The 27,184-nt window shown below is 41.3% G+C and overlaps 2 protein-coding genes across 2 annotated transcripts in view; both read right to left on the bottom strand.

Moving 5' to 3' along the window:
• The window catches only part of rpl17 (ribosomal protein L17), a 234,897-nt gene extending 231,429 nt beyond the window's left edge, over positions 1 to 3,468 (bottom strand). The window contains exon 1 of the mRNA XM_060935977.1: positions 3,465 to 3,468. The gene's annotated coding sequence lies outside the window, so the exon portion shown is untranslated. The remainder of the gene's footprint in view (positions 1 to 3,464) is intronic.
• crkl (v-crk avian sarcoma virus CT10 oncogene homolog-like) overlaps positions 1 to 27,184 on the bottom strand; it is a 76,224-nt gene that overhangs the window by 7,573 nt on the left and 41,467 nt on the right. The gene's annotated exons all lie outside the window — the stretch shown is intronic.

Genomic DNA, 27,184 nt, shown 5'->3' on the forward strand with positions numbered 1-27,184 from the left:
TGGAATTCATTGTATTAATTAATTTGCACTGAAACTTGATTTAAAGAAAAAAAAAATCGTGGTTGAAATCGAAATATCTGCCAGAAAAATCGCAATTCAATTTTTTTCTTAAAATCGTTCAGCCCTAGCGCCTTATCCACGAAGTCCCGCTGGCACTGCTATTAAATACCCTACTTAAATCCTTAAAATGAGTCATTTAACTCATGTCTTGTGTGATCTGATCTCCAATGGTGAAGTAAACCGGTTGTGATATGAGTACAGTCTTATTTTAGAAGATAAATTTAATATATAATTTTATACTAGCCTAATAAAAAATAATATTTTATAACGACATACTGTCTAACTGTTCGTCACTAAAGCGTTTAAGATCATAATGTCTGATATTTTTTTTTTTTACACACACAATAGGCGCGTGTGTGTAAAGTTATAGTAAACCACCCCCCCGCCTTTTTTTTTTTGAGTCGCCAGACCCACCCACCTGCGTTCCGGGACCTCCCACTTCACAAATTAAGCACTGACAGCAACACGTACATTTTATTTATTTATATATTTATATATATATATATATATATATATATATATATATATATATATATATATATATATATATTTTTTTTTTTTTTTTCCAACTCCTTAAGCTGAATGAGCATGAACTCCATCTCCTCATTGCTCCAGAAGTGCACGTTTCTACTACTGTTGTCATGCCGACCGAGGCTGTTGTGTTTCCCGCTTGTGGTCTCGTCACTTCCGGAAGGGGCAGTGCTGAAGTAAGTAGCTCGACTACAATCACATAATCTAGGTCACGTAGCTTGATTACGAGAAATCCAGTTCGGTTAGATTTCAGCCGAGCTAAGGTGTTTCTATGGCATTTAGAACTTCGATTTCAGTCGAGCAATGGCAGAAATTCGATTTTCTCTATGTGCATGTAAACGCACTGAGTGAGTGATGACAGACTACTCTATTCGTAACTTTGCACCGGCCACATTCTGATGTTTTGGGGTCATGCAATTTATAATACACTGTTCTCAAGGTTTTGTATCTTATAATAAAATCAATAGTTGCCTTTGTTTACTCCTTATTTTGCGATAAAATCAACAGCAGAAACTGGACCACTGCTCATCACGGATCTTGGTCACCATGCTGACGTTATAACTGAGGCAATGAAAATCAAATCTAGACGGCCTTTTGATTTCATAAAATTGGTGAAATTTAGTTTCCTCTGAAATTTGGTCATTGTGACGCTTATTTCTGTAATATCACCAAAAGAAAAAAAAAAACCCACACAAACAGGCCATTCTGTGGCTGGGAAGTCATTTAATTTGAAGGGATTCCCTAGCAAATGACGTGCAGGAAATTGCTCACTTCACACAGTCAAGCAGACAGAGGAAGTCCGGTGTGCGCATGCGCAGGTTTACCTTCTTTTGGGTTTTATGGCAACTGGCACCCAGTGTTGCATTACTGCCATCGACAGGTTTACCTTGACCGCACGCTGACCGTTACATCATTCTGTCGCTAAACGAACAGCTGATCACACCGAGGTGCTTGCTGAGCACTGATATTTATGAATTTGGTCCTGTGTTTCCTTTCCTTCGCAACATAACGTCTTGTTTTCCATTACTGTAGTCGGTCTTTCATGTTGTTTCATTCGCATATTCCGTCCTCCATTTTTCTCTCCCATTTCAAATTTGTATTCCACAATGCCTTGCAAAAATGGGGAAAGCCCACCACGTTATGCATGGCATAGTATCTTGAATTGGGTCATGAAGTGGGGGGGGAAAAAAAAAAAAGAATTTAGGGCCATGTGGTCCTAAATTCATTAATTATTATATTTTAAAAACCAACAAAAAACCACCCCTAATAAAATTGGAAGCCTGTGATTCAAATTCAGTAGCTTTCGGTCCACTAAACAAAAATGTTGGGTACTGGGGAAAATTCTTTATGACCTACATTTAAAGTCTGAAAAGCAGTCTACCTTTAATGCATTTGCATAAGACAATTTGAGTTTTTTCATGCAGAAATGGCAGTTGTTTGCAGTTGGGTTACTTTCCCCATCCTTAACTGGGGAGGACCCAAAAAAAAAAAAAAAACCCCACAGGATTCAGCAGATCCTTAATCTATTAATTCTGTACATCAAGTTTTCTGTCCATGACATCATCTCATTAGATTCTTACATATCCCCTTTGGCCAAAACTAAAAATAAAAAGGTGTTCTTGATAAACTATTATTTTCAGAATAACCTACCGAGTCAATGAACCGAGGGGGGGGGAGGCCAGGACCCCCCCCCCAAAAAAGAAGCCACAAGTGTTTGTATTTGATTTCTTCCGCTTTCATTTTTTTGTGGCGAAGTAGAAAGGTGGCACTGTTTATTATACGCCATATACATTATGCACACTGACTGTCTATACACAGATATAGACATATGTCCATATTCTTGAATATGCTATTTAAAAAAAAAAAGGTGATATCTAAATATACACAGGGGTTTTATTAAGGGCCGACACCCAGCGCAAAATCTGGCTATGATCTTTTCAAAGTTCCTCAACCAACAATGCTAGTAGATTTCCTATTTTCCAAAGACCTTTTCTTTCCGATGGTCACCAGTGGTTATTTTCACGTTCTTTTACACTCATGTTGGTGTACTCGTGGTGGCTTTACGGCCTTGACCTTCAATCACATCAGCTACACTATATGAAAGCTGGACGCCGATTGGCTGATCGCCGCGGCAACATTGGGGTGCCAGAAAGCTTGCTTCTGATTCGCTACAGTTCAAAATGAAAAGGCGACAGGACCAGCCAACCTCGTCCGGATTCTTTCCGAGTTTGGCAAGAAAGGTGCCCAAACTAGGAGAGATCGGTAAACAAATAACTATTCTTATGGAAGCGTAATTTCTAGCTGGTCTTCCAATGCAAAATAACTGAAGTTGAGTCTTTCCATAACTGTCTCACGCCATGATGGTCTGTGTGTAACGGTGAATTAAAAACTAGGGCCCATGGCCTCATTTGAAAATGACATTGGTGGTAGCACACACAAACACAGAACATTCAGATAAGATATCATCTTGTCTAATATGCCTAAGTTAATTTAAAAATGAACAACCGCGAAGACACATTTTTCATTTTTTCCAGTATATTTTTGGAGACGGACTGTCAGGAGACAGCGACAGTGCCAGATGATTATCACAACAGATCTGTTAGCGGCGTTTCTAGATTAAGGGAAATGAAAATGAGGATACTTGTAATTCAGAACTGGATTCCAAATCTCCTGGTGGAGGAAATGGACATCTATTTGTGTCTCCTTGTTAAGTGCTTTTATTTTGCTCGTCAGTAGTTAGTTTTTTTTTTTTAAAGACTAGTCAGTCAGTAGTCATGGTGAACAGCTACAGTAGCTGCTGTACGTATTCTGTACTCTAAACAGAGCCTGCCCCCCTCTGAACAGTCTTCCCTGCTTTAATCATGCTACTTCTAGTTCTCAGGTTTGATCTGGAACATATGTATTTGGACTCTATGCTTTAGTGATGTAGCATTATATTTCTTATTAATAAATATAAGTGTCTCTCTCGCTCTGCAGGTTAGTTTAATACCAATAAATTACTTATTTCAACAACACAGGTTTAGTTAATAATTCATGTTTTATTGGCCGACATTCCAACTGCATGTGTAGGCTATTAATTACACTAGCATGTTCTTGTTTTGGATTATGTTATGCTATACACTCAGTTTCAGCACAAACCGATAAACACCCATAAAATAACAATAAAAATGGTCATTATCAGCAGTGAAAATAGGGCCTAGAATGCACCTAAAAATTTCTGGAGAAGGCGCCTCAGACCCTTTACCGCACCCTCCTCCACTGCTCCATCCCCTACTTCATTTCTTAATTAAACCCCTCAATACATATGTAAAAGATGTATAAATTCATATACTACATTCAATGTGTCTGAGAACTATTTAATAGTAACCAGAATAACTACAAGACTCATTAGCCTATAATGCTAAATCTGCCTCACTGCTAACAGTAAAAGTGTAAATTCTGTTATTCCTTTACTTCTTCACACATCATGGTTTTCCCCAAAGCGTTTTAGCGTATCGGGCCCGATACGCTTGCTCTGCCTGACGATACGCTTGGTCGCTTTAGTTAAAATCCGACACGCTTAGATTTATATCGATACGTTAAATTTCCTACCCACAAGTAACTAGATACATAGGAGAGCAAACAAACACATCCATTTACATATTGACTGATATTTGTGTTAAACAAGCCGTCTTTTTTTTTTCCCAATGTTTGTGTTGATTCTGTCAAAGTAATATGTCCGCGTGGTATGATGTAAACAAACTAATCTGTTGGCTGTGTCAAGATCACGTGTTCAAACCGTCCAATAAAAAGACCGAAAGAAAACTTCAGACATCCCGGAATTTTCCGATTCATTCTAAGCGATCTCATTGGCTGCCGACGTCATCCCCCACCAGACGGACAAAGCCGACTGATTTTAATCACAAAAGTTTGACCTAGTCTATCATCATTATGGCTTCGATCAAAGATTGGTTGACTAAACGTCAACAAACCCACAGTGATTGCGCACAAAACCAGACAACCGTCACGACAACGAAAACGTCGTCAATTTTGATCACAGCGACTGGCTCAAAAAGCACTCGCTGGACAATTTGATCAACATCAGCATGGATGACAGTGAGACAGACGATGAGAGGGCTGCCCAAGCAAAAGCAAAGGAGAATTAATCTGCTTTAAAAGAGTAGAAAACTTAATTCATTAGTTTGGGTTTGCAGAAAGATTATGTACTTATAAACACTCTCACAAAGTGAAGTTGTCCAAATGTGTCAAATATAGCATCATTTCAAATAATCATAATAAGCATTTTTGGCAGTGTGAGGTCACTGGGATCCATTTAACAAAAGGCGGCTCCGGATTATTCTTTTGTTAAAGGCTCACAGTGACATCACACTGCCAAATATGCTGATCATCATTATTCAAAATTATGATGCATTTGATGCTTATTAACAAATTCTCTTCATGAATGTGTTTAAGTACATAATCTTTCTGCAAACTTAAATGTATGAATTAAGTTTTCTTTTCCTTTAAATATGTTTTAATCTTAATCTAGTCCATTTCATAAAGTGCCAAAATTTAAACTTTATAATATGCGGTTGCCTTACTTTTCTTTTCAGTGCATCTTAGTTATACATAATTGCATCAGAAACATTCTAAATCATTACAGTTATAGTAATACAGCAACTTATTTTAAGGTGGCAGTTCTTAGGTTCAGATCCCTTTGTGATCAACAGGAGGTCATGATGATCGATTCTCTTCATTGGATTGCAGAAGATGCAGCAAACCACTGGTCATATTTTCGTTACAACACTACTTGATCATAGGTAATTAAGGGATCCCTGTAGATTTTCAATCTATCATATACCTCAGTAATCTATAACAAAACAGTCTAACTTGCATGTTGAACTTTAAGTTGAAATTTCAAAACGTGTATACATCAATATTATTTAGGTCAGAAATCAGTGAAACACTGGTAAAATCGATCCTATAATCATGTATTGAAAACCTCAGAGACCCTGAAAATGCACCCAAGAGCATCTATTTTCAAAAAATTTTCCAGGGGGACATGCCCCCGGACCCCCCCAGTTTAGCGTCGTGCCTTTGGCGCTCACTTTCGTGTCATTGGCGCTCAATTGTCTGTGTATTATCATGCCAGAATTTAGGGCTTTAATTTTTTTCTGGGGAAAAACACTGCACATCATATGGTGGATTATCTTTTACACTTTGAAACTTGCACAGAATATTAAGCTTGCCTAAAGATATCATTTAATAATATGAAAACAACCTAGTGCTGGGTGGTATGACCAAAAATTTGCATCACACTACTTAAGATTCTGGTGGTTTCACATCACTTTTTTTTTTTTTTTTTTGGTGCACAACTAAACCTTGACATTGTTTGTGGCTTATTCTGTTAAAAGTACATAGTATATAAAAATATTTTAATTTAATTATGTATATAAACGAGGGCTTTGACGACTACAGGGGTGGTTGGCCCCACAAAATGACGGATACTGATTCCTAAGGACTGCAAAATGTAAACAATGGTTATTGTGCTAATTGCAACATAGTAAGTACAAAACTTAAAAACTAAACATGCCAACAACTTTAATATTGCTTTCTTTTCAAAACAAGAGAATATGTTGTGGATAATCAATTGTGTTATGAAATTATTAACTGTTAGTAAGAAGGACGTACACCGTTAATTTGGGGTGTCTATCAATACACCCCGAGCAGATCAGGGTTAAGGGCTCCTAGAATTTGAAGTTAAATGGTTGCAATAAATAAATAAAAACTTAACTCGAAAACTTGTGCATCTCGAACAATTACAATTTCATGAAAAAAGTTGACTTTTTTTGGTAATTTAATTCAAAAGGTAAACCTTGATACATTTCATATGTTCATTAAAATTAAATATTTCAAGCCTTTTTTGTTTTAATTTTGATTATGGATAGGGTTGCCGGGGTGGGGGGGGGGGTGGGGGGGGGTTCCAGGAATTTTGGGAATTTTCAATTTTGGCATTTATTAAGTTTTAAACATTTTAAAACATATCACCCAGAAAAAACAAATTAAAACCCATGTTAAGCCTTTCAATTACATACTGTTTTGTGCTAATTAAAAATAGGACATATTACTAAAGGCCAATTCATAAAAGGCTTTCAGGTTTTCAATATTCAGATTTTTCAGTGAAAAATTATTATTCTCAATCCCAGTTAGGCATTTTTCCTCAAATAAAGCATCTTGCCACTCTTACATTTTGTGGGAAATTCCAAGATGCTAAATATAATAACATTTAATATAATAACAGTACCCTTTGGTAAGAATTAACTGGAAATCTAACTCATTGCACAACAAGTAGTGATTTCTAAAAATCTTGCAAAAACTCAATTTTGACCATTTTTGTTACGAAATTTTCAAAACTTGACTTGTCTACAGATTTAAAATCACAAAGGTATCACATCATAAAACAAGGAATATTACAAAAAAGTAAAAATTTAAAATTACTAGTAGTCAAAGTTTTGATGCTTGTAAAATATATTAGTGCTACTTTTTTCTTTGAATCTGGAGCAAGGCTGTTTAAATGTCATTGTTTTAATAGCATTGTAGACCCTAATCATTACTTCTAATCTGATAATTTGCAAGCAAATTACTTGACAGGATATGGTTTACAAACCAGTTGCAAAATGAAAAAGGAACTCAAGTTGTTGAAGTATAATTAGTAAACAAAGAAGTTACAGGAAGCAGTCTTCAAAATCATAAGTAGAGCTGAAGTTGCTTTTGAAGATAAGCTCTCAAAGTCTGTTATTGTTTAATTCATTATACATGTACCAGGGAAAACCCATATTGTTTTTGTAAAACATTTGGTGGTTATTCATTCAGTTGTTTAATTAGTTTTTGCTTCTATGTTCTTCTGAACAGAACAGAGAACCAGAGGAATACCCTAATCTGAATAAAAGGACCTTTATCAATTTTTCAGTAAAGTTGGTTTTGAAAAGTCCCGGGAATTTTGCAACCCTAATTATGGCTTATCGCTCAGGAAAATCAGAAATTTAGTATCTCAAATTAGAATACATAAGATGAATCAAAAAAGGATTTACAATACAGAAAACGTCCAACTTCTGAAACGTGTGTTCATTTATACATTCAATACTTGGTCAGGGCTCCTGTACCATGAATTACTGCATCAATGCAGCATGGAGGTGATCAGCCTGTGGCACTGCTGAAGCACTGTTGAAGACCAGGCTGCTTTGATCGCAGCCTTCAGCTCATCTGCATTTTTGGGTTGGGTGTTTTTCATCTTTCTATTGACAATACCCCGTAGATTCTCGATGGGCTTCAGGGTCGGGTGAGTTGGCTGGCCAATCAAGCACAGTAATATCATGGTCACCAAACCATTTGGTAGTAGTTTTGGCACTGTAGGCAGGTGCTAAGTCCTGCTGGAAAAGGAAACTGGCATATCCAAAAAGCTCATCAGCAGATAGAATCATGAAGTACTCTAAAATCTGGCAGACTGCTATATTGACTTTAGTCTTGATAAACAGTGGACCAACACCGACAGATGACGTGGCATCCCAAATCGCCACAGGAACTTCACACTGGACTTCAAACACCTTGAATTCTGTGCCTCTCCACCCTTCCTCCAGACTCTAGAACCTGAATTTCAAATGAAATGCAAAATTTACTTTCATCTGAAGAGAGGACTTTGGACCACTGAGCAACAGTCCAGTTCTTCCTCTCCTTATCCCAGGTAAGACACTTCTGATGTCCTTGTTTCAGGAGTGACTTGGTATTATGAATACGACAGTTGGAGCCCCTTTCCTGAAAACTTCTATGTACGGTGGCTCTTGATGCACCGACACCAGCCTCAGTCCACTCCTTGTGAAGCTCTCCCAAGTTCTTGAATTGACTGACAACCCTCTCAAGGCTGTGCTCATCCCTGTTGCTTGTGCACCTTTTCCAGCCAGCCTTTTCAGAAATGACCCCCTGTGGCTTATCCTCCTTGGAGAGGGTCTTGATGATCGTCTTCTGGGCAACTGTCAAGTCAGCAGTCTTCCCCATGATTGTGTACACTAAACTAGTCTGAGATGCACTGTATTTATACCATTTTACTCAAACTTGAAATGAAATTCTAATATCGAAAATGTTATTTGTGCTGTAGGCCATAATGATCAACACAAACATTTTAGTTTATGTGTAAGGAACCTACAATATAGTGAAAATTAAACACATGGAGAAAACAGAACTTTCATGATATTACAGGGCTTTCCCAGGAAAAGAAATATATATTTAAAAAAAAAAAAAAAAGGCAGTGCAACTGATGCAAAGCCCAACCCGGAGGGCCCCGAAGGCTGCTGGGGAGTCTGCTCCCCTGTAAAATTTTGAAATGAGAGACTTCAAATGGTGCATTTTAGTAGCATCTAAAGCCTCACTCAACCCGCCGTAAGTGTTTTGGACACGCGTGGGTCACAGGGTTTGGTAGCTTGCAGCCGTGCCGCAGGGTCGCAGTGAACCCGGGGGAAAGTTTGGGGGAGGAGTACAGGCAAAGTACCTGTCAAGTACAGGTTGCACGCCTGACTTCCTCGAGGCGTGGGAAAAATTGCATCGTTAGCCCGTGGAAAGCATACATCTGACATGCGTGTTCAGTGAGGGTGGAGTGTGTGTGACTTGCATTTTATCAATTTCTTACACTACGAGTTCAGGCCGCACTTGTGAAGCATGTGCGACGCATGTGATTAATACGTTACAATCACTCATAACTTGCGTGACACGCAAGCCAGGAGTGGGTATAAAACCAGCGTGTCTGCAGCATTCTGCATCTGTCTTTTGGCTGAAGAACATTGGATATTTTGTGGGAAAAATTTAAAAATTCAGTTTAAAGTTTAGAAAACAGGACCCAAGAAGAAGCGAGCAAAAGTGAAGTAACCCAGCCTGAAACAGCAGAGGGGGAGGAAGAGTTTGATGATAATGGTAGCAGCACTGGCGAGCCCTGCACCGACAAGGAGAAGTATGCCTTCAAGCCGGCAGAAGGCACAGCACCCCACCAGAGGCATTTTCAGAGGTAAATACACGTGCTTTAAACATTCATTTCAGTATCTATATGCTTATGTAATTAACATTATATATGCTGATTTTCATGCACATTTCAGCTAACGACGGCAGAAGTGAGGACACTGCGCCATGCTCAGTGATAAGGACAAGGACATCCCGACACCCCGTCCCACCACTCAGCAGGAGTAGGAGCAGGACAGCAGCTCCAAGTCAGAGACAAAGTGTGTTTCAGTGCCCAAACTGTTGGGCTATTTAGTTGCGATTTTTTTTTTTTTTACAGTGTAATAAAATGCGTTATTCCCCTGATACTCATGTTTTATTATTTGACATTTGCATGGGAAACAAAAATATACTCAAAAACAGCAAAGTGAGGTGGTCTTCCCTTCTACAATGCTACACGCTACATGATTGGTTCTTTCCCAATATATAGAGAGCGTGCACGTGACGTCACGTGATATGTTTATCTGCCATCTTGGACGGCAAGGTCGCGCATAGAACTTAGACGAACCCGTTCTAATTATCAAGTGTGTGGGAGTAGATCTTTCGAGAATGGTTATATCTTGTTCAGCATTTGGTTGTACCAATAGACAGGGCCAAAAGGAGGGCCCGTCATTTTATAGATTCCCCGCAGACGAGGAGAGATGCGCAAAATGGGTGTCCGCTGTGCAAAGAGAAAACTGGCACCCCAGTTCTACCAGCCGAATTTGTAGTGAACACTTCATATCAGGTAGGTGTAATCTTCTAATTCAATACTCATCTGTCAAGTTGATTTTCGGATTGAATGATAACTGCATACTTGGAAACTAGACAGAACAGTGTTTGTGGCCGTCAGTCCGCTTGATCTCTAACGTTTAAAATGGCTATGCCTAGCCCTACTACCCTGGCCTAGTCTATGACAATGTTTTATCTTTTTGGCTCATGTATGCCTTTGAAAGGCCAATCCATAGTAGGGATGGAGAAAACTAAAAAAAAAAAAAATATCTTGACCGACCACCGAGCCTCATTAGCCAGTTAAAGTCGGTTAACCTATGAATTTAAACAGGGATGCAAACGGCGCGCCTTTTTCACGGCTGAATCGTGCAGATCCAATTTTTTTTTAGGGGGGGCCTTGGAGTGTCTGAATAGTTTAATCAGAGTAAATTCTGTATTAAAATTACTAAATGAGCAAATGCTGTTACAGTCCATGAAACAGGAAGTATGAGAAGAAAACAGTAAATCAGAAAGCTGCACACATTTGCGCAGCTTCCGCGCACGTTTGCGCGGAAGCTGCGCAAATGTGTGCAGCTTTCTGATTTACTGTTTTTCAGACAAAAACATACATATTTACAACCCTGTCATTATCTGGAACTGAGTTTAGATTTCGAACATTCTTACGATAAAACGTCCTGCATAGTCTATGATAAACGTCTTAATGCCACTTACCCGTGAGGTTATCAAATAGACATTCTTCGGAACCTTCCAGAGGTATAGTCGAGATACCCATCCCGCAACAAAATATTTATAAGCTTCGCCAGTGTAACACGATTAACAAGAAAATTGTAAAAATGTCGTGGTAGGCCAGATCAGGCAAGTCGCTGGCACCGCAGCTCCGAATTTCCCTGAACAAGGATTGCGGCAAGTTGTACGGATCTGCAATCCCCAACCTGGAACACTTTTCCACGTAACGCTGCCTCACGTCACCTTCAAGATGCTGAACAAACTTAGACAAGTTACCACGCGATGTAGATGGGGTATTTTCCGAATTTTCTTGGGGATTACTCCCTGGATCCATTACGCTCGCGCAAGGTAAACAATCCTGAAGCCGTCCAATATGCCGGAGTACACACGTACGGGTCACGTGACTGTACATCCTCTATATACCCAGAGTCTTGTCGCGTACACCGTGTCCACACATAGGGGTAGAAAGTGAGATATACTTCTGTCTTGTGGGCCGCACAAATGGCAAGTGTGGAATACTTGCGTAGTATTTCTGAGGCACGTCACTCGTACAATGACCGTGCGTCACTCATGTGCAGGGCTCGAAATTAACTTTTTTTCTTTGTGTCCCCCAGTGGTCCCGAATTCTGTGTTGTATTGTCCCGAATGGAAGCAATAGTGTCCCCATTTTTTTCCTCTCTGAAATAACCAGTGGTTAATATTATCATATGAAGTTACTATTATATTTGTAACTATGCGATTTTGAACCCTTTATATCATTTTTACAATAAGTCACAAAACACAAGTGACACATGTCCTATACATCATCTACTTCAAAATTACAGTTATTGCATTTTCAGTTTATTAAACTTTGGCGATCTCACTGTATGAATAGATACCCATTTATTTAAAGGGGCCAACTAGCTCATTCAGAAAATGTTTCAACTCACTACATCTGCAGTACACTTTAGTTGAAAATAAGACCCCTTTTATGTTCATTTCATCTACTTGTACCTTGAATATCTGTTGCCATTTATAAGCCCAACTTATCATTTTCACCATTACCGTTATCCATTTTTATGTAATATACCTGTTGCCCCATTCAGAGATGTTTTGAAAGCCATCAGCCATACCATCAATAGATGCAATGCCCTTGAGCAAGGCATCTACCCCAACATTGCTACAGGGACTGTAACACTGTAAAAAACCGTAAAGTCACTTTGGATAAAAGTGTCATATCATATAAGTGCAAACAAAGCAATGTAATCCAAGTTTTTTTTTTTATTGTAACCTTTAGTCATAGAAATCATTTACATTATTTACAGTGCTTAATTTCATTTTCTTTGACCTAGATAAATTTCCCATTCATTTCTATGGAATTATTTGAAAAACTACACACATTTTCAAACATCCGCTGCTCTGGCATGCTTTCACCTAGAGACATGATTCAAACTTTAAAACGTAGAGAAACTTCTCTTCTGTGGATCTGGCATTCAACTTTTTGCTAGGTTCTACACTTTTGGATCAGTCCCAGCTCAAACACCATGTGGGTTCCTGGAGAAATTCCGGCTTTATAATGGGTGTCTATTGCGTTACACACCAGTGGAGCTCGTTAAGTTACAGTGCAGAGAGCTTGGAAAAATAGCTCAAACTTTCTCATTTAAACTGTGTTTTCAGCCCCAATTTTCACTCTACACACACAATTTTCTCAAAAGTAGTAGCCACACTTGTCCTGATTCACACAATGTGTCTACCTACACGATAGGACTTACAGTTTTTGAATGAGAAGCCTGAAAGTGAGGAGAGGACAGGCGCGCAGCCCCATAGTCTGCCATTATAAACGTGGGTGCGCTTTGACTGTTAAATCAGAAAAGCCACTCGTTTTTAACTCGTTCTAGTGTCCTCAATTTTTACACTACAGACAAAAAAAAGTACATCAGTGTGTTCAGGAGACCCTTGTGGCACTCAATGTGAAATAAGTTTGTGAATATCTCCTTCCGTTTTCGTGTAAACCCCCGTTGTTTGGAGGGAGCGCTCTGACGGAAAGCTGCCCTTTTTGTGTGCCCCTCCCCCACCCGCACGCTGAGCAGAGAGAGACAAAAATCCAGTCCAGCTCAGCTCCGGCAACTGTGACTGCTACGCGCACTGCATCACTCTCACGATTTCCCCCAGGGGAATTGTCGTCTCTAGATCTATTTTTTTCCATTGTCCCAGATATGATAATTTTGTGTCCCGATGACATTTTTTATGGTCCCCGGGACATCGGGACACCGTTAGTTTCGAGCGCTGCTCATGTGTCTTACTGTCCTCGCAAAAAGCCCCGACTAGCCGCGCTGCTGACTTGGTTCAGGTGTACAAAAGGAGTACGGGTCCCGTATGTAGTGCGTGTTCTTGATTTCTCGCAAGACCTGTAGAATTTGCATGTGCAGGACCAAAAGTCTCCACGGGCAGTCTGCAACCTTCTACGGCGCTGAACACACAAGTGTTGCGCAAGTCTCAAGCAGGGTTTTACCAAAATTTACTGTAGACCACCCGTACAACAGGTTGTGAGTGAGGCTTAAGGCTGATTTAAGTACAGTTCAACCTTATTAAAATTTGCTGGTTTTCACCTCATCAAATACGCAAGGGGCAAAATTAGATTTGAAATGAAAAAAAACACTTCGGAGCACGCCTCATCATTTTCCAATTCCAGGATGCCAGGAACAGAATCAAGGTCAAATCACGCAACAGTGCCATCTAGCGACCAGTGCCGAGAACATGGTTTTATGCAAATGGCAGTCAGTGCACGCAGCAAAACCCTTCATTTCTGGGTTGAGTACCAGGATAGTCTAGACCTATATATTACAATATCTTCCCATTTCTATAGTTACTCATTTTCAGAAGGGAATAGGAGATATTTAGGTGCAGAAAGTACTCTGCATTGTTGAATTTATAGTATTGATTTTTTTTTTTTTTGTGCGCGCGCAAGTGACAGCGCGGCGAAGCACCGCATATCCACGCTTTGGGGAAAGCCCTGATATTCTAATTGTTTGAAATGCACTAATATTAGAAGCCATTTCTCATTAGCATTTGTATTACATGGTCAGTAATTTAAAGAGAATCATCCCAAGCACTAGGACACACAAAACTCATACTAATAAGACAATTAACTTGCTATTCCTCATACAGTGTAGTTTCTGATTACCCATAACACACTTTCAGTCTTTTTGCAGTAACAAGGCAATTAGTACACATTTTACAAATGAAGATGTGCTCGTGTTTAAGCTGAGTATTAATTTAGGTATAGCATTCTTACACAACCCATTAGCCGGCAAGCTCGGTTATTAGTGGTGTCCGGGCGCCACAAGGAGAGCCGATATCCAGGAGAGCAGAGCTCAGACCCTCCAAGGACACTACACTGTAACCTCAGCTCAGCAGATATAAAAAAAAAAAAAAAATCCCAATTTAATATGGAGTTTATGAAAAGATTTAATTTATAACCATCAGGTGAAGACAAACAAAAGACCAACTCTGCCTACACAAACAGGCATGCGGCTTGGAAGAGGCTGATTTGTTTGGGAAAGATAAATCTTACCCACGTCTTGGCGATAAAACAATGGTGATATATACCAGTGATTCTCAACCGGGGGTCCGCGGACCCCTAGTGGTCCGTGGTGTAATTGCAAAGGGTCCGTGAAAATAAAATATCTTTAAAAAAAAAAAAAACTAAAAATTTTGTTCAAATGTGACAGACCTTTATTTAGCTAAACTACAGAGTTGTATAATATATAAAAGATATATAAAAATATTTGCAGGAAGCTGATGTGGTAAAACTCATTAACTTGCAAGGTTCCGGTTGGCGCTCAAAATTAAGCTAATGTTACAAATGAAGCAGATGATAAGCACAGTTACACAAAGGAGAAGACGACGATGACATTTGAACTTGACAAGATGGAGAGGTGGCTCAATTTAAAAAAAAAAAAAAAAAAAAAAAAAAAAAAAGAGACCGCTTGTTTCGGACGAAGCGGACTCTGGGCCATCGGAAAAGAAAAAGCAGAGAGCAAAAAGAGATTGTATAAAGAATACGTTATGTTGGGATTTACTGCAACTGATTCGGACCCTCAGCAGCCTCTGTGTTTATGTGGAGAGGTGCTTTCTAACCATGCCATGAAACCGGCACACATGCAGCGGCATCTGAGCACCAGGCATCAATCGTCAGTGGGCAAGACTGCTGACTTTTTCACGTGAAAATTGTCCGAGTTCAAGGGGGCGTAAAAATCACATGCGCGCCGCAAGTCAAACTTCAGCAACTTCCCTCCAAGCTTCTTACCAGGTAGCTTTGCTTGTCGCCAAAGCTAAAAAGCCGTACACAATTGCCGAGGAGCTAATTGCACCAACTGCAGCTATCCTAGCTGAAACCATGGTGGATAAAAAAAGCCGCGGATGCAATCCGGTCAGTACCGCTGTCTAACGACACTATATGCCGCAGGGTGGATGAGATGGCTAGTGACATTGTTCAGCAGGTGACCGACAAACTGAAAGGAGCGGGATCTTTTGCGGTACAGTTAGATGAGTCTACTGACGTGAATGGAGAAGTCCAGTTGGTCATGTTTGCTTGTTTCAAAGATGACACAGTCAACGATATAATTGAACACATCGTCTTCTGCAAGCCACTACCCGAAAAAACCATGGGTGAGGACATTTTTAATTTGATTGACTTTTTTTTCCCCACAGAGCACGAGTTGGACTGGAAGCGCTGCTCGCATGTATGCACAGACGGGGCAGCGTCTATGACAGGTCGGCACCGCGGACTTGTCTCTCGCATCAGGCAGGTAAACCCCGATATCCAAGGCATGCACTGCATAATTCACAGAGAAGCATTGGCTTCCAAACGCATGAGCCCAGAACTGGACAGTGTTTTGACAGTTGCTGTGAAAGTGATTAACTTCATTAAATCACGACCTCTCAATTCAAGACTGTTCCACAAGCTGCGCGAGGAAATGGGCAGTGACCATCATCAGCTGCTGCTACATACAGACGTACATTGGCTATCAAGGGGGAAAGCACTACAGAGACTATTTGAACTGAGAGAGCAGGTGCACGATTCCCTCTCAGAGCATGGACATCCTCTGGCTGCTCAACTTGAAGACCAGACCTGGTTGGCTCACCTGGCTTACCTCACTGATGTTTTTGGCCGTCTGAATGACTTGAACACAAGCTTGCAAGGTAATGACAAAACTGTTCTTCAGATGTATGATAAAGTTTCAGCATTCATGAGGAAAACTGACCTCTGGTTGAGAAGGTGTGAAAAGGGGATGTCAGTAATTTCCCTCAGCTTAACTCTTGGATAGCTGACATGAAACAGAACATTCTGAAAACTGTAAAAATGCACCTGGCCAAACTGACAGCTGAGTTTGAATCCTACTTCCCAGACATTGAGGACGTGTACTAGACTTGACTGGATACGCAGGCCGTTCATGCACAGCAGCATGGATACAGCACCAGAGCAACTCCATGAGAGCCTCATTGACCTGTCTTCAGACAGAAGTTTTCAGAGACATCGCTGACACAGTTTTGGTGCTGTGTGGAGAAGGAGTACCCAGAGCTTGCAAAAGAGGCTCTCTACCAATTGCAGCCATTTGGGTCGACATACTTGTGTGAGGTCACTTTCTCAGCTCTGACACACAAAGACCAAACACAGGAACAGAATTCAACTGGAGAGAAGTATCATTACAGCTGTTGCCACTATTCAACCCAGGTTACAGAAACTCATGAGTGGCAGACAAGTGCAAGTGGCTCACTAATGCCGCTTTTCCACTACCAACGCGGCTGAGTCGGGCTGAGCCGTGCTGTGCTGAGTCAGGCTGAGTCGAGCTGAGTGGGGCTGTTGGAGTTGCATTTCGACTACAACTGCGCTGAACCGTGCTGGCTGGAAGTGGGTGGACACATTGGGTGGAGTTAGCGAAAGTGGGTGGACGTCACGTGATGTCGTTAGGCGGCGCAAACAGTGACATCAGTGACCTTTTAAGCGGTAGTCTCACAACCCGGAGAGTAAACAATAAACATGGAGGACATGGAGTCGTTAGTGTTGCTGGTCTTGGTGCTGTGGCTTGTTGTCACCGACAACGCCAACAGATACTGGCAAGAGCGTATAGATGAGGCGAGGCGCATAAGGCTTCAGAAATTCTCGTAATTCGTAATTATTATTCTTCCGGGTTTACGGTGTTTACAGACCCCAGCGTGCTCGCGGGGCGTGTGAGGACACTCCTCCTCACCAATCAGTGCACAGGGGAGTGTCTCCTCACGCCCCTAGCCCCACTCGGCTCGGTTTGGCTCGCTTCAGCCCCACTCCAAAACCGTGCAAGTTTTGGGTGCTCAGTAGGGCTGAAGCAAGCTGAGTCGTGCTGTTCTGAGGTAGTCGAAACGCGAGCCGTGTCGGGCTGAAGTGAGCTGAAAAAGGGTAGTGGAAAAGGGCCATAACAGTTACACAGCACACCTCACTACACCACACCCAAGTGACACAAAAACAGAAGTGAGGACGCTTTGCTTTGATAACACACACACACCATCTACCTCTACAGATAAAACCAAGACTTAATTACATTATTATATTATTGCTTAATTATACATTATATTCATTGAGATTTCATACATGTTTGTTTTTGTTCTTGAAGAGTGCATAAAAAATGTTTCATTACATTCATATTTCTGAAAGCTACTATATAAAAGTTCTGTTTTGTTACATAATGTTCAGAAGATGCTGCATAAAATTTATGCAGATAGGATATTTATGCCATAAATATCCTGTTTTGTTACATATTTCTGGAAACTATGCTGTTGTGTTGTGAATAGAGTGAATAAATGCCATAATGCAATTTAAAATGCAGTTTCTGCTGTTTCTATCAAATTGCACCCTAGCCTCCAGATCGGGGGGGGGGGGGGGGGGGGGTCCTCAGGGTCAATCAAAAATATGCAGGGGGTCCAGGACCCCAAAAAGGTTGAGAACCACTGATATATACCATTGATAGACACTACTTGTTCAATAGCAATCAGAAAATTGTTTGCCAGACTGTTCAGTAGTTTCACTTTAAATGTATATAGCCAGAAAAACACAACGAAGATGCAAAGTTCAGTTGCATGAACAAACCAAGCCCGTTCCCTCACTGGCTCATAAACAGCCCATCATACCGCCCCTGATAATGGAGCATGCTTCAAGTGACATGCAAAGAACCACACATTTAACAGGCGTCGTTCGGCTGCACCATCAACACGTGAAAATAAAAATAGAGTGGCGCAAGAAAATGAGCAGTCTCTCACTGGTCTTAAACACACTTGTGGTGGTAACCAGCTGAAAGGGCATGGATTACCTGCCAGCACTAAAAATGGTTTATGATTTTGGAGGAGTATGAAATCTGCTTTGCTTGCACTGCTCAATAAATTGTACAAGCCATCTATCAGCAGCAACCACAGGCTTCAGAAAAAGGAGGGGGGGAGGAGGAGAAGAAAAAAACAAAAACAAACCCACACTTATTACAAATCCCCCCCCCCCCAAATCTGTCCCTCTGAGTTGTACGTCAATCCTGGGATCGAGATGCTGACCGCTTCTGCTCCTCGGACCTGTCTGATCCATCCTGGTGCCCTGTGTCTGGTTGGAGTCTCAGCACATCGCTCCTGTGGAGAACGGCCCCATATGGACAACTGAAAGTCACACTTGGAAGACACTGGACGCTTATAGTAATGCTTTTATGGCTGAGGACTACAGTTGACTTGCTAACTTTCAGACCGCAGTTGTCATGAACGGTTTTTGCACTCAAGTTTCCATCAACGAAGAGTTATAACATCAACGAAAATGACTTCATGTTAAAACTTAATGTTGTCCGTTGTTGTCCAGGTGGGGATGGGTTCCCTTTTGGGCCTGGTTCTTCTCGAGGTTTCTTCCTCATGTTGCCTGGAGGAGTTTTTCCTTGCCACGGGCTTGCTCATTGGGGATAAAATTGGCTCATGTCTTGGGCCATTCAAATCCTGTAAAGCTGCTTTGGGACAATGTTGATTGTTAAAAGCACTATACAAACAAGAAAAAAAAGGCCTACTAATTTGTTACCGACAGAAAAACAGAACGACCAAGTGTACAATTGTATAATTTGTACTAAAGTCAAATTATTTAAAGATAACCTGAAAGCAAAACTGATCTTTTTCCTCGTTATAATACATGGGGCCAAATTACTCAATTCTGATTGGTCAATCAAGGAGGGCTTTTTTCCTTAACACGGGGCCGCATTTCTGAAATGCTATTGGCTAGTTCGTTGCTTGGTTAAATTTATAACGATGAATAGTATTTGTAATTCCTTTTAGATCAAGCACAGAGTTTTCTTGCATTTAGCAATCAGCTTTTGTAAAGACGTTCCAACAAAATTTTGCAAACCACTTCCAAAATCCTCATGTCATGTTGCTGTGTCACGATGAAAGACGCTTTAGAAACTGATTCAAACAAACATGCAAGATAGTCTTGCGCCCTGATTGGTTCAGAAAACTTGAAATGGCAAAAAAAATGTTGTGAACTTGAATGGCTTCCGAAGTTTGAATTTGGCCCGATATATTATAAACAAGTAATCGTATGGTTCCTCATAAAATTAAGGATCAATTTCACTCGTGATTTCAAAGTTTTGAAATTGCCCTCGTCGCTTCGTGACTCAGGCAATTTTCAAAACTTCGAAAATCACTTGTGAAATTAATCCTTAAATTTTACTCGGCCCCATACGATTACCTATACTAAGTGCATATGCATGGGTGCAAGTATAAAATTTTCAAAAACCTGAAAAGTCTGACAAGGTCAGACGTGCATGGCACAGCCATGCGGAGGGTGAGCCCCCCTTAGGGCTCGAAAAAAACATTTAAATTACAAGTTAAAATGGTTGTCTCTCATGCAAACATTTATAAAATTAACAGTTATATGATTCGCATATCACATCAAATGTTTAATACATTTGATCAATTCATCTGAAATATTTCAAGTACAAGGCTTGATATTTCAAAACATCTAGCACCTACTAATTTAAATGTTGAAACAACCATTTTTAATATGCTTTTGCTGTGATACCTTTTTTACAATACATACACTGGAAAAGCTGTGTTGATTTGGTCAAACAGCGTGCTACGTGCGTGAAACATGCTATCACACATGTATAACACCGTGAAACAACGGGCTAGTCAGGACCGCTCGCCGGTGAGCGGCGTATAAATTGAATGAGGTTTGTGGCAAAGATGAGATGAAAAGATTTGTCACGTGCAGAGACTGTACCGCGGTAACCCGGTAATATGCCGAGAGTGAGACAGTGAGAGGGCCACTCCTACACCCCACCCCCCAAAAAATCTCAACGGATTTACACGATTTGGAAAAACGTCTTTCAGAACCGAAAAAAAACAGAGCTTCCGGCACATGCCGGAAAACTTGCACCCATGCATATGCATAGTAAAATTAGTATTCACTGTGTAAAAAAGTTTGGGGTTTTTTATGCACGCGTCAATATATGCACACATTTAAAAAAAAAAAAAACTCCATCTGTGGGTGCAATCAGTTAATTATTGATATTAAGTGATCAATCTCGTTAAATCAGTCTCATTACATTTTGAAGGTCAATAATTAAAATGAATCAATCCCATTGAATCATTTAATTTGACTCGTTTGAATTGAATCATACCATAGAATCACTCTCATTTGAAGTGAATCGTTCAGTGAATCGTTCAATGAATCATTTAGGGAATCGTTCAATGAATCATTTAGGGAATCATTTAGGGAATCATTTAGTGAATCATACCATTAATCCTGGTGCTTAATAATAAATTACCAAACAGCTAAATTATGGTACATTTCCAAATTATTAAGATCACTTACCATATTATATAACATTTGCACCCTTTTTGAATTCTTTGAGAAAATTGGGGACTTCAGATGTTGTTCACACAAACAAACACAGTTTGTTTAATAAATGAATTTATTATACAAAGATAAAAAGATAAATCAATATATATAAGCAGTGAGGTGTGTGTGTGTGAGAGAGAGAGAGAGAGAGAGAGAGAGAGAGGGAGTGTGAAGGACTTGACCATGTGTTTAGCCTCGTGTAGCTAACTACACGTGGTGGAGGCCTAGCTTGTTGGTAGCTAAACAAAAGAATGTTATCTAAACAGAACAAAGGATTAGCTCTGTGTTTAGCCTCGTGTAGCTAACTACACGTGGTGGAGGCCTAGATTAGCCTTGTGTTGCTAGTATGTGTTTGTGAAAGGCCCTATAGCCTAGCTAAAGTGTGTTTGTTAGGCCTGATGGCTTGCTGAGCACATGGTAGGCCTTGATTAGCTTTGTGTTGCTAAGCAGACAAAAGCGAAGCTGTAGCTAACCCACTAGCTCATAACCATACTGAATCCACTGAAATCTTAATGACATCAAGATGTATAATAATGAGAACTATATGTTAGTAGTAAAGAATAAAAGAGAGAAGCATGCGCAGCCTATCTATTAAACAATTGAGAGAACATAGAACCAAAATAAATCAACACGCTGCGTGTTCAACAGTGTAACAATAAACCTGGGTTTAAATTCACACTATTTCAAATAAAAGCAAATTCCTAAGACTATCCTAATTATGCCCAAATGCCAAAATCTTACTTAATCCTGCCTTTAGCAAGATATGAAGAACTATTCGCCGGTGTAGTCTCGGGCCTCGCCGTGGGAGCACGTGAGCCGCTCGTGATGGAGGCGGAGAAACTTTCGGGTCGAACGGAGCACTTGGGTGGTTCCCGTGGAAAGCAGAGGGTTCTTGGTCCGAACCTCAGCGTTCGTGAGGAAAAGTCTCTGATCAGAATAAGATGCACAGCGCTTTGAGTTAAAAAGGATTCAATCGCTTCTTAACTTTTAACTGCCTGGGCTGCAGTCGTGACGTCACTTCTAATGCAAGTAAACCGGTTGTAACTCAGGTTGAGTTTAAAGATCGCGCGACTCTAGAGTTTACCTTTGCCAAGGGTAAGAAGGAAAATCGCGCTGAGTGATGGATCTTGCAAGAAAGAAGACGTCTTTTTGGGGTGGAGAACGCGCCTCTTTATACATCCAGATCCATCGGAAGCCAGACGTGAGAGAGCAAAGATGGAAGCGTTGTCCCATTGTTTTATGTTTCCTTGTATGATGACGTAGATGATCCCGCCCACGCGTGACGTAGGTCACACGGAAGTGGACTGGGAATTGTAGTTCTGACACAAGATGGCGGCATGATACCTACAGTCCCCCTTTTGGTCTCAGGGGTATGACGGAGTCGTAGCACTGAGAGCACCGTATCGTATCATCGCCGTGTCCATAGTCCTTGAGGTAGAGTTGCTCTGCACAGTCCATGGTGTCCTGTGAAGACTGTGTAAACTTGTGAGTTCCAGTAAGACAGTTGGAGACAGAGGCATTTTGGGCATATAATCACTATGGGCATTTTGGGCATATAATCACTAACTAACTAGATCAAAACCACATCAAAAAAATTAAACATTGAACATGAAACATGTAGTATTCAATTTCTTATGCATAAAAAAAAACAAGAAAAGAGAAGAAATGAAGGAAGGAAAGAAGTATTAGTGTTTGGGTTGGCAAACCTAATCTTCTGGGAAGGTGATAGCAGTGGGGGGTCTGGCTAGAAAGCGTGCGCTACTGCGGCTAGCTGTCGGGGACACAGACCATCTTTATCTAGCTAGGTGTGTAGTGTTATGTATGGGTTGCCTGGGCAGACCCAGTGGATGTCTTTCGTGAAGGTGCACATCTCTAAGTTTTGTGGATTCACAAAAGTGAGGATAGCACTGCCAAGACTATACGCCAGGTGTATTTGCGATGACTACACACTAGTAATAATAGCGGATTTTAGTATTTTATCTACCATGTTATACTGAAGGGTTACTTCTTTGTGTTGGTGAAGTCTGACCGGGAATGTTAGTGTACGCTTATGGTTGAGTGATGCGTACAAGCTAAGTGGACAGGATGGGCCTAGCTGTCGTCCACCCCCTTTTGGAGTGAGGACTGTTCAAAAGGTTTGATTCGATTATCATGGAAATCGATATGAAAGCATTTGATTAGGCCTAGATATCCTAATGTGATACGCGACGGGGAACGGTTTTCCCACGATCGAAAGGTCTCGACCAGGGTGGTAGGAACTTCTCTGAGATTCGGGCGTAGTAGGCTTTGTGTCCTTCTACTCTCGAATCGAGATTCTTTTGGGCACCTGTAAAGATTGACTGTAGGTGGCGTTGTAGGTCGGCGACATGTTGATGTGCAGTGTATGCAATCGCGACGCTCATGGCCTCTGGTTTGTATAGGAGATGCGGGGGAAGAACCGACTCTCGCCCAGTCATCATCCCAAAGGGTGTGACTTCAGTGGCGCAATGAGGGGTGGACCGAATGGCCCTTAGCACCAAGGGAAGTTTCACATCACAAATTTTACCATGGTTTGTGATATACTTTTGCAGCATGCTCACAATGGTTTGAATGGCTCGTTCAGCCTGACCAGAGAATTGAGGGTGGTACGCGATATGGAATTTCGCCTTGACGCCTAACATGTTCCACAGCGCAGCCATTACACCAGCGGTGAAATGGGTGTCTGTGTCTGAGTCGATGGATAGAGGGAGATTTTTGCCACTAGGGGGAGTCGCGATGTCAGGTGTTTCGACACCGGACTCGGTGTGCAAAGACATGAACTGAAGTTCTTCAGAAATTTGATCTCGCGTGGCGCTCGGTTGATCGGTGTTCGCACTGATCTCGTCGCAACGGGTTTGTGCATATTTTGTGGGATTCAACGACTGTGGGGTTTTGTTTTGTGTGAAGTTGACTAAGTTTATGTCGCAGGGCTTGGTTGGGATTGGGTCGCCTTGTGAGAGCCGTGTGTCTGAGAGATGATGGTGAAGACTTTAGCGCACATGAAGTGCGTTTTGTGTGTTTGCCTTCGCCACCAGGGGGGGCCCTACATCCTGACCCTCGCCTGCTGTTTCAGAGGGATCTCCTCCCCCTTTCACGAGATATACCCGTGGTTCCTGGCCTAGTCATGCCAGTGAATGGCCTTTTGCCATTTTTCTTGGGCTCTTTTGTTTTATCTGTTGAGGGGTCTGACGTCTCCTGTAACAGTTCTTTAATCTCAGCCAACTGGGCTTTTAAAGAGTCCAGCTCTGAGTGGAACTCACCAGGTTGGTCTGAGTCACTGTGTTGGTCGTCTCTACCCTTGCTTTTAGAGCTACGGTCGGAACGCTTCTGCCGTTTCTGGTCAGAGCGGGGATGACGGTTTTGCTGCCAACCGTTTTGTTCCCTACGACCCTTTTCATTTGATGGGCGATTGCCATCGTCACTGTGGACTCGCCCTCGGTCCCTCCTGGCCTTACCTTGTCGATTTTTCCACTCACCATTGTGATGGTTCGGCAAGGATCGGGCTGGACCGGAATTCTTCCAGGTGGGTCCCCCTTTCGGTGCTTCACCTCCTAAGGTTAGCGGGGGCTTGTCCTCACCCTGGAGACTAAGGACTCTGGGTTCATCATCATTTCCGTTTGCGGTTTTGACAATGGTCTCCCAGGTCATTTGGGCTAGTCGCCTAATTTCCCTCATCGAATAGCGACCTTGTCGACACGTCAGTGTGACATGGGTCCGCACGCTTGGGTGGAGGTTATGCAAGAAGAGAGATATGAAACCTCTATCTTCTTCCAACCCTGGTGCACTACTACCTTGGAAATAGGCAGTACGTAGCCGTCTGTAATATTCACGAGGCGCCTCAGACCGTTTTTGTTTGACTTGTAATGCACACAATATCGCGGAGGTTTCGTCCGTGTATGGCGCATATTCTTCCCTCATGTAATTGCGAAGTTTCGAATAACTATCGCGAATGTTTGGGGGTAGTGTCTCTAACAAGGCACGAACGCTACTACTGGAGGTCTTCCAGATTAGTTTAAGTTTTTCACGTGTTGTGGCGTTCGGCAGGTCCATCAGGCATCGATCAATTTCTCGTAAATAGTTATTTACATTTGTTCTTTGATTGTCGGGATCGAATTGTTCGACATCTTTGGCAAGTAGGTCAATTTGCCGTAAACGAAGGGTTTGGTGCACGTCCTTGTGCGACCTTCTCGGCTCTTCTGAGCACTCACTATCTAAGCTACTCTGGTGTTGTTCCCGTTTCGCACTAGATTCATAGTCTGATTCATCTGAAGATGGATCAGGGAGACTGAAGCGCACTGACCTAGGTGTGCTACAGGCCTGGGCTCGGGATGAGCGCAGGGCGGCTCCATCCTGGCTAGACGACAACGGAGTCGAGTAGCAAGTTGATGGAGTTTGGCGGGGTGTCTGGTCCTCGACCAGATCATTTACGGTGTCCGGTTCGGACGCCTCTTCCCGCTCTGAGCTTTGGCGCATTGTTGGGGGTCTTTCACGCCCCTTGCGCTGCTCTGGGGGGGTCTGCTCCTGGGCAGCCCTCTTAGCAACCATTTCGGCTTTCTCTAGCCGTTTGGTGCAATCATCAAGGGAGGTCTTCAAGAGCTCACACTCCCTATGTAAATCATTATTATCGGCTGTCAGCTTGGCGTTGCTGGTGGTCAGCCTTTCAACCTCTCCGCAAAGGCATCTGATTTCTGAATCAGCATTTTGGAAGTATGATAGGAATAGCTTACCTAGTGCCACTTGGACACTAATAGTTGTTCTTTTTGGATCTCTCATATGTTTGTTTGAATTGTCTAGGTTGTTTTGGCATTCACTCTCACTCATGTACTTAATGTTTGCCTTTTCGGAGGCAGAGCAGTGAATGAGGTCTGCAATGACCTCAAGGAGAGACACGTCTTGAGCGTTGTCTTCCATTTTTGAGACATGAGGGGATGCCATTTTACTTAGGCTGGATGTTAGATAATTAATCAAGTTAATTATTAATTTAATCATTATTAATTAACTATGTAATTAATTATGAAGGTTTATTTGGAAATGCTCTCTTATCCTAAGTTGAATAGGTTATGAGTATTGGTGATATGGTTATCACACTACTGTTATCCGTTTTAACACACCTGGGGATATACCTTAGCAGTTGCTGAATTAAACTGATAGTTTATTTGTTGTTGAACAACAATCCAGAAGTCAACAAACCAATCGCCTCACACGGGGCACCATTTTAACTGTGGGTGCAATCAGTTAATTATTGATATTAAGTGATCAATCTCGTTAAATCAGTCTCATTACATTTTGAAGGTCAATAATTAAAATGAATCAATCCCATTGAATCATTTAATTTGACTCGTTTGAATTGAATCATACCATAGAATCACTCTCATTTGAAGTGAATCGTTCAGTGAATCGTTCAATGAATCATTTAGGGAATCGTTCAATGAATCATTTAGGGAATCATTTAGGGAATCATTTAGTGAATCATACCATTAATCCTGGTGCTTAATAATAAATTACCAAACAGCTAAATTATGGTACATTTCCAAATTATTAAGATCACTTACCATATTATATAACATTTGCACCCTTTTTGAATTCTTTGAGAAAATTGGGGACTTCAGATGTTGTTCACACAAACAAACACAGTTTGTTTAATAAATGAATTTATTATACAAAGATAAAAAGATAAATCAATATATATAAGCAGTGAGGTGTGTGTGTGTGTGTGTGTGTGTGAGAGAGAGAGAGAGAGAGAGAGAGAGAGAGAGAGAGGGAGTGTGAAGGACTTGACCATGTGTTTAGCCTCGTGTAGCTAACTACACGTGGTGGAGGCCTAGCTTGTTGGTAGCTAAACAAAAGAATGTTATCTAAACAGAACAAAGGATTAGCTCTGTGTTTAGCCTCGTGTAGCTAACTACACGTGGTGGAGGCCTAGATTAGCCTTGTGTTGCTAGTATGTGTTTGTGAAAGGCCCTATAGCCTAGCTAAAGTGTGTTTGTTAGGCCTGATGGCTTGCTGAGCACATGGTAGGCCTTGATTAGCTTTGTGTTGCTAAGCAGACAAAAGCGAAGCTGTAGCTAACCCACTAGCTCATAACCATACTGAATCCACTGAAATCTTAATGACATCAAGATGTATAATAATGAGAACTATATGTTAGTAGTAAAGAATAAAAGAGAGAAGCATGCGCAGCCTATCTATTAAACAATTGAGAGAACATAGAACCAAAATAAATCAACACGCTGCGTGTTC

This window comes from Neoarius graeffei, chromosome 12, assembly GCF_027579695.1.
Source record: "Neoarius graeffei isolate fNeoGra1 chromosome 12, fNeoGra1.pri, whole genome shotgun sequence".
Classification (NCBI taxonomy): domain Eukaryota; kingdom Metazoa; phylum Chordata; class Actinopteri; order Siluriformes; family Ariidae; genus Neoarius; species Neoarius graeffei.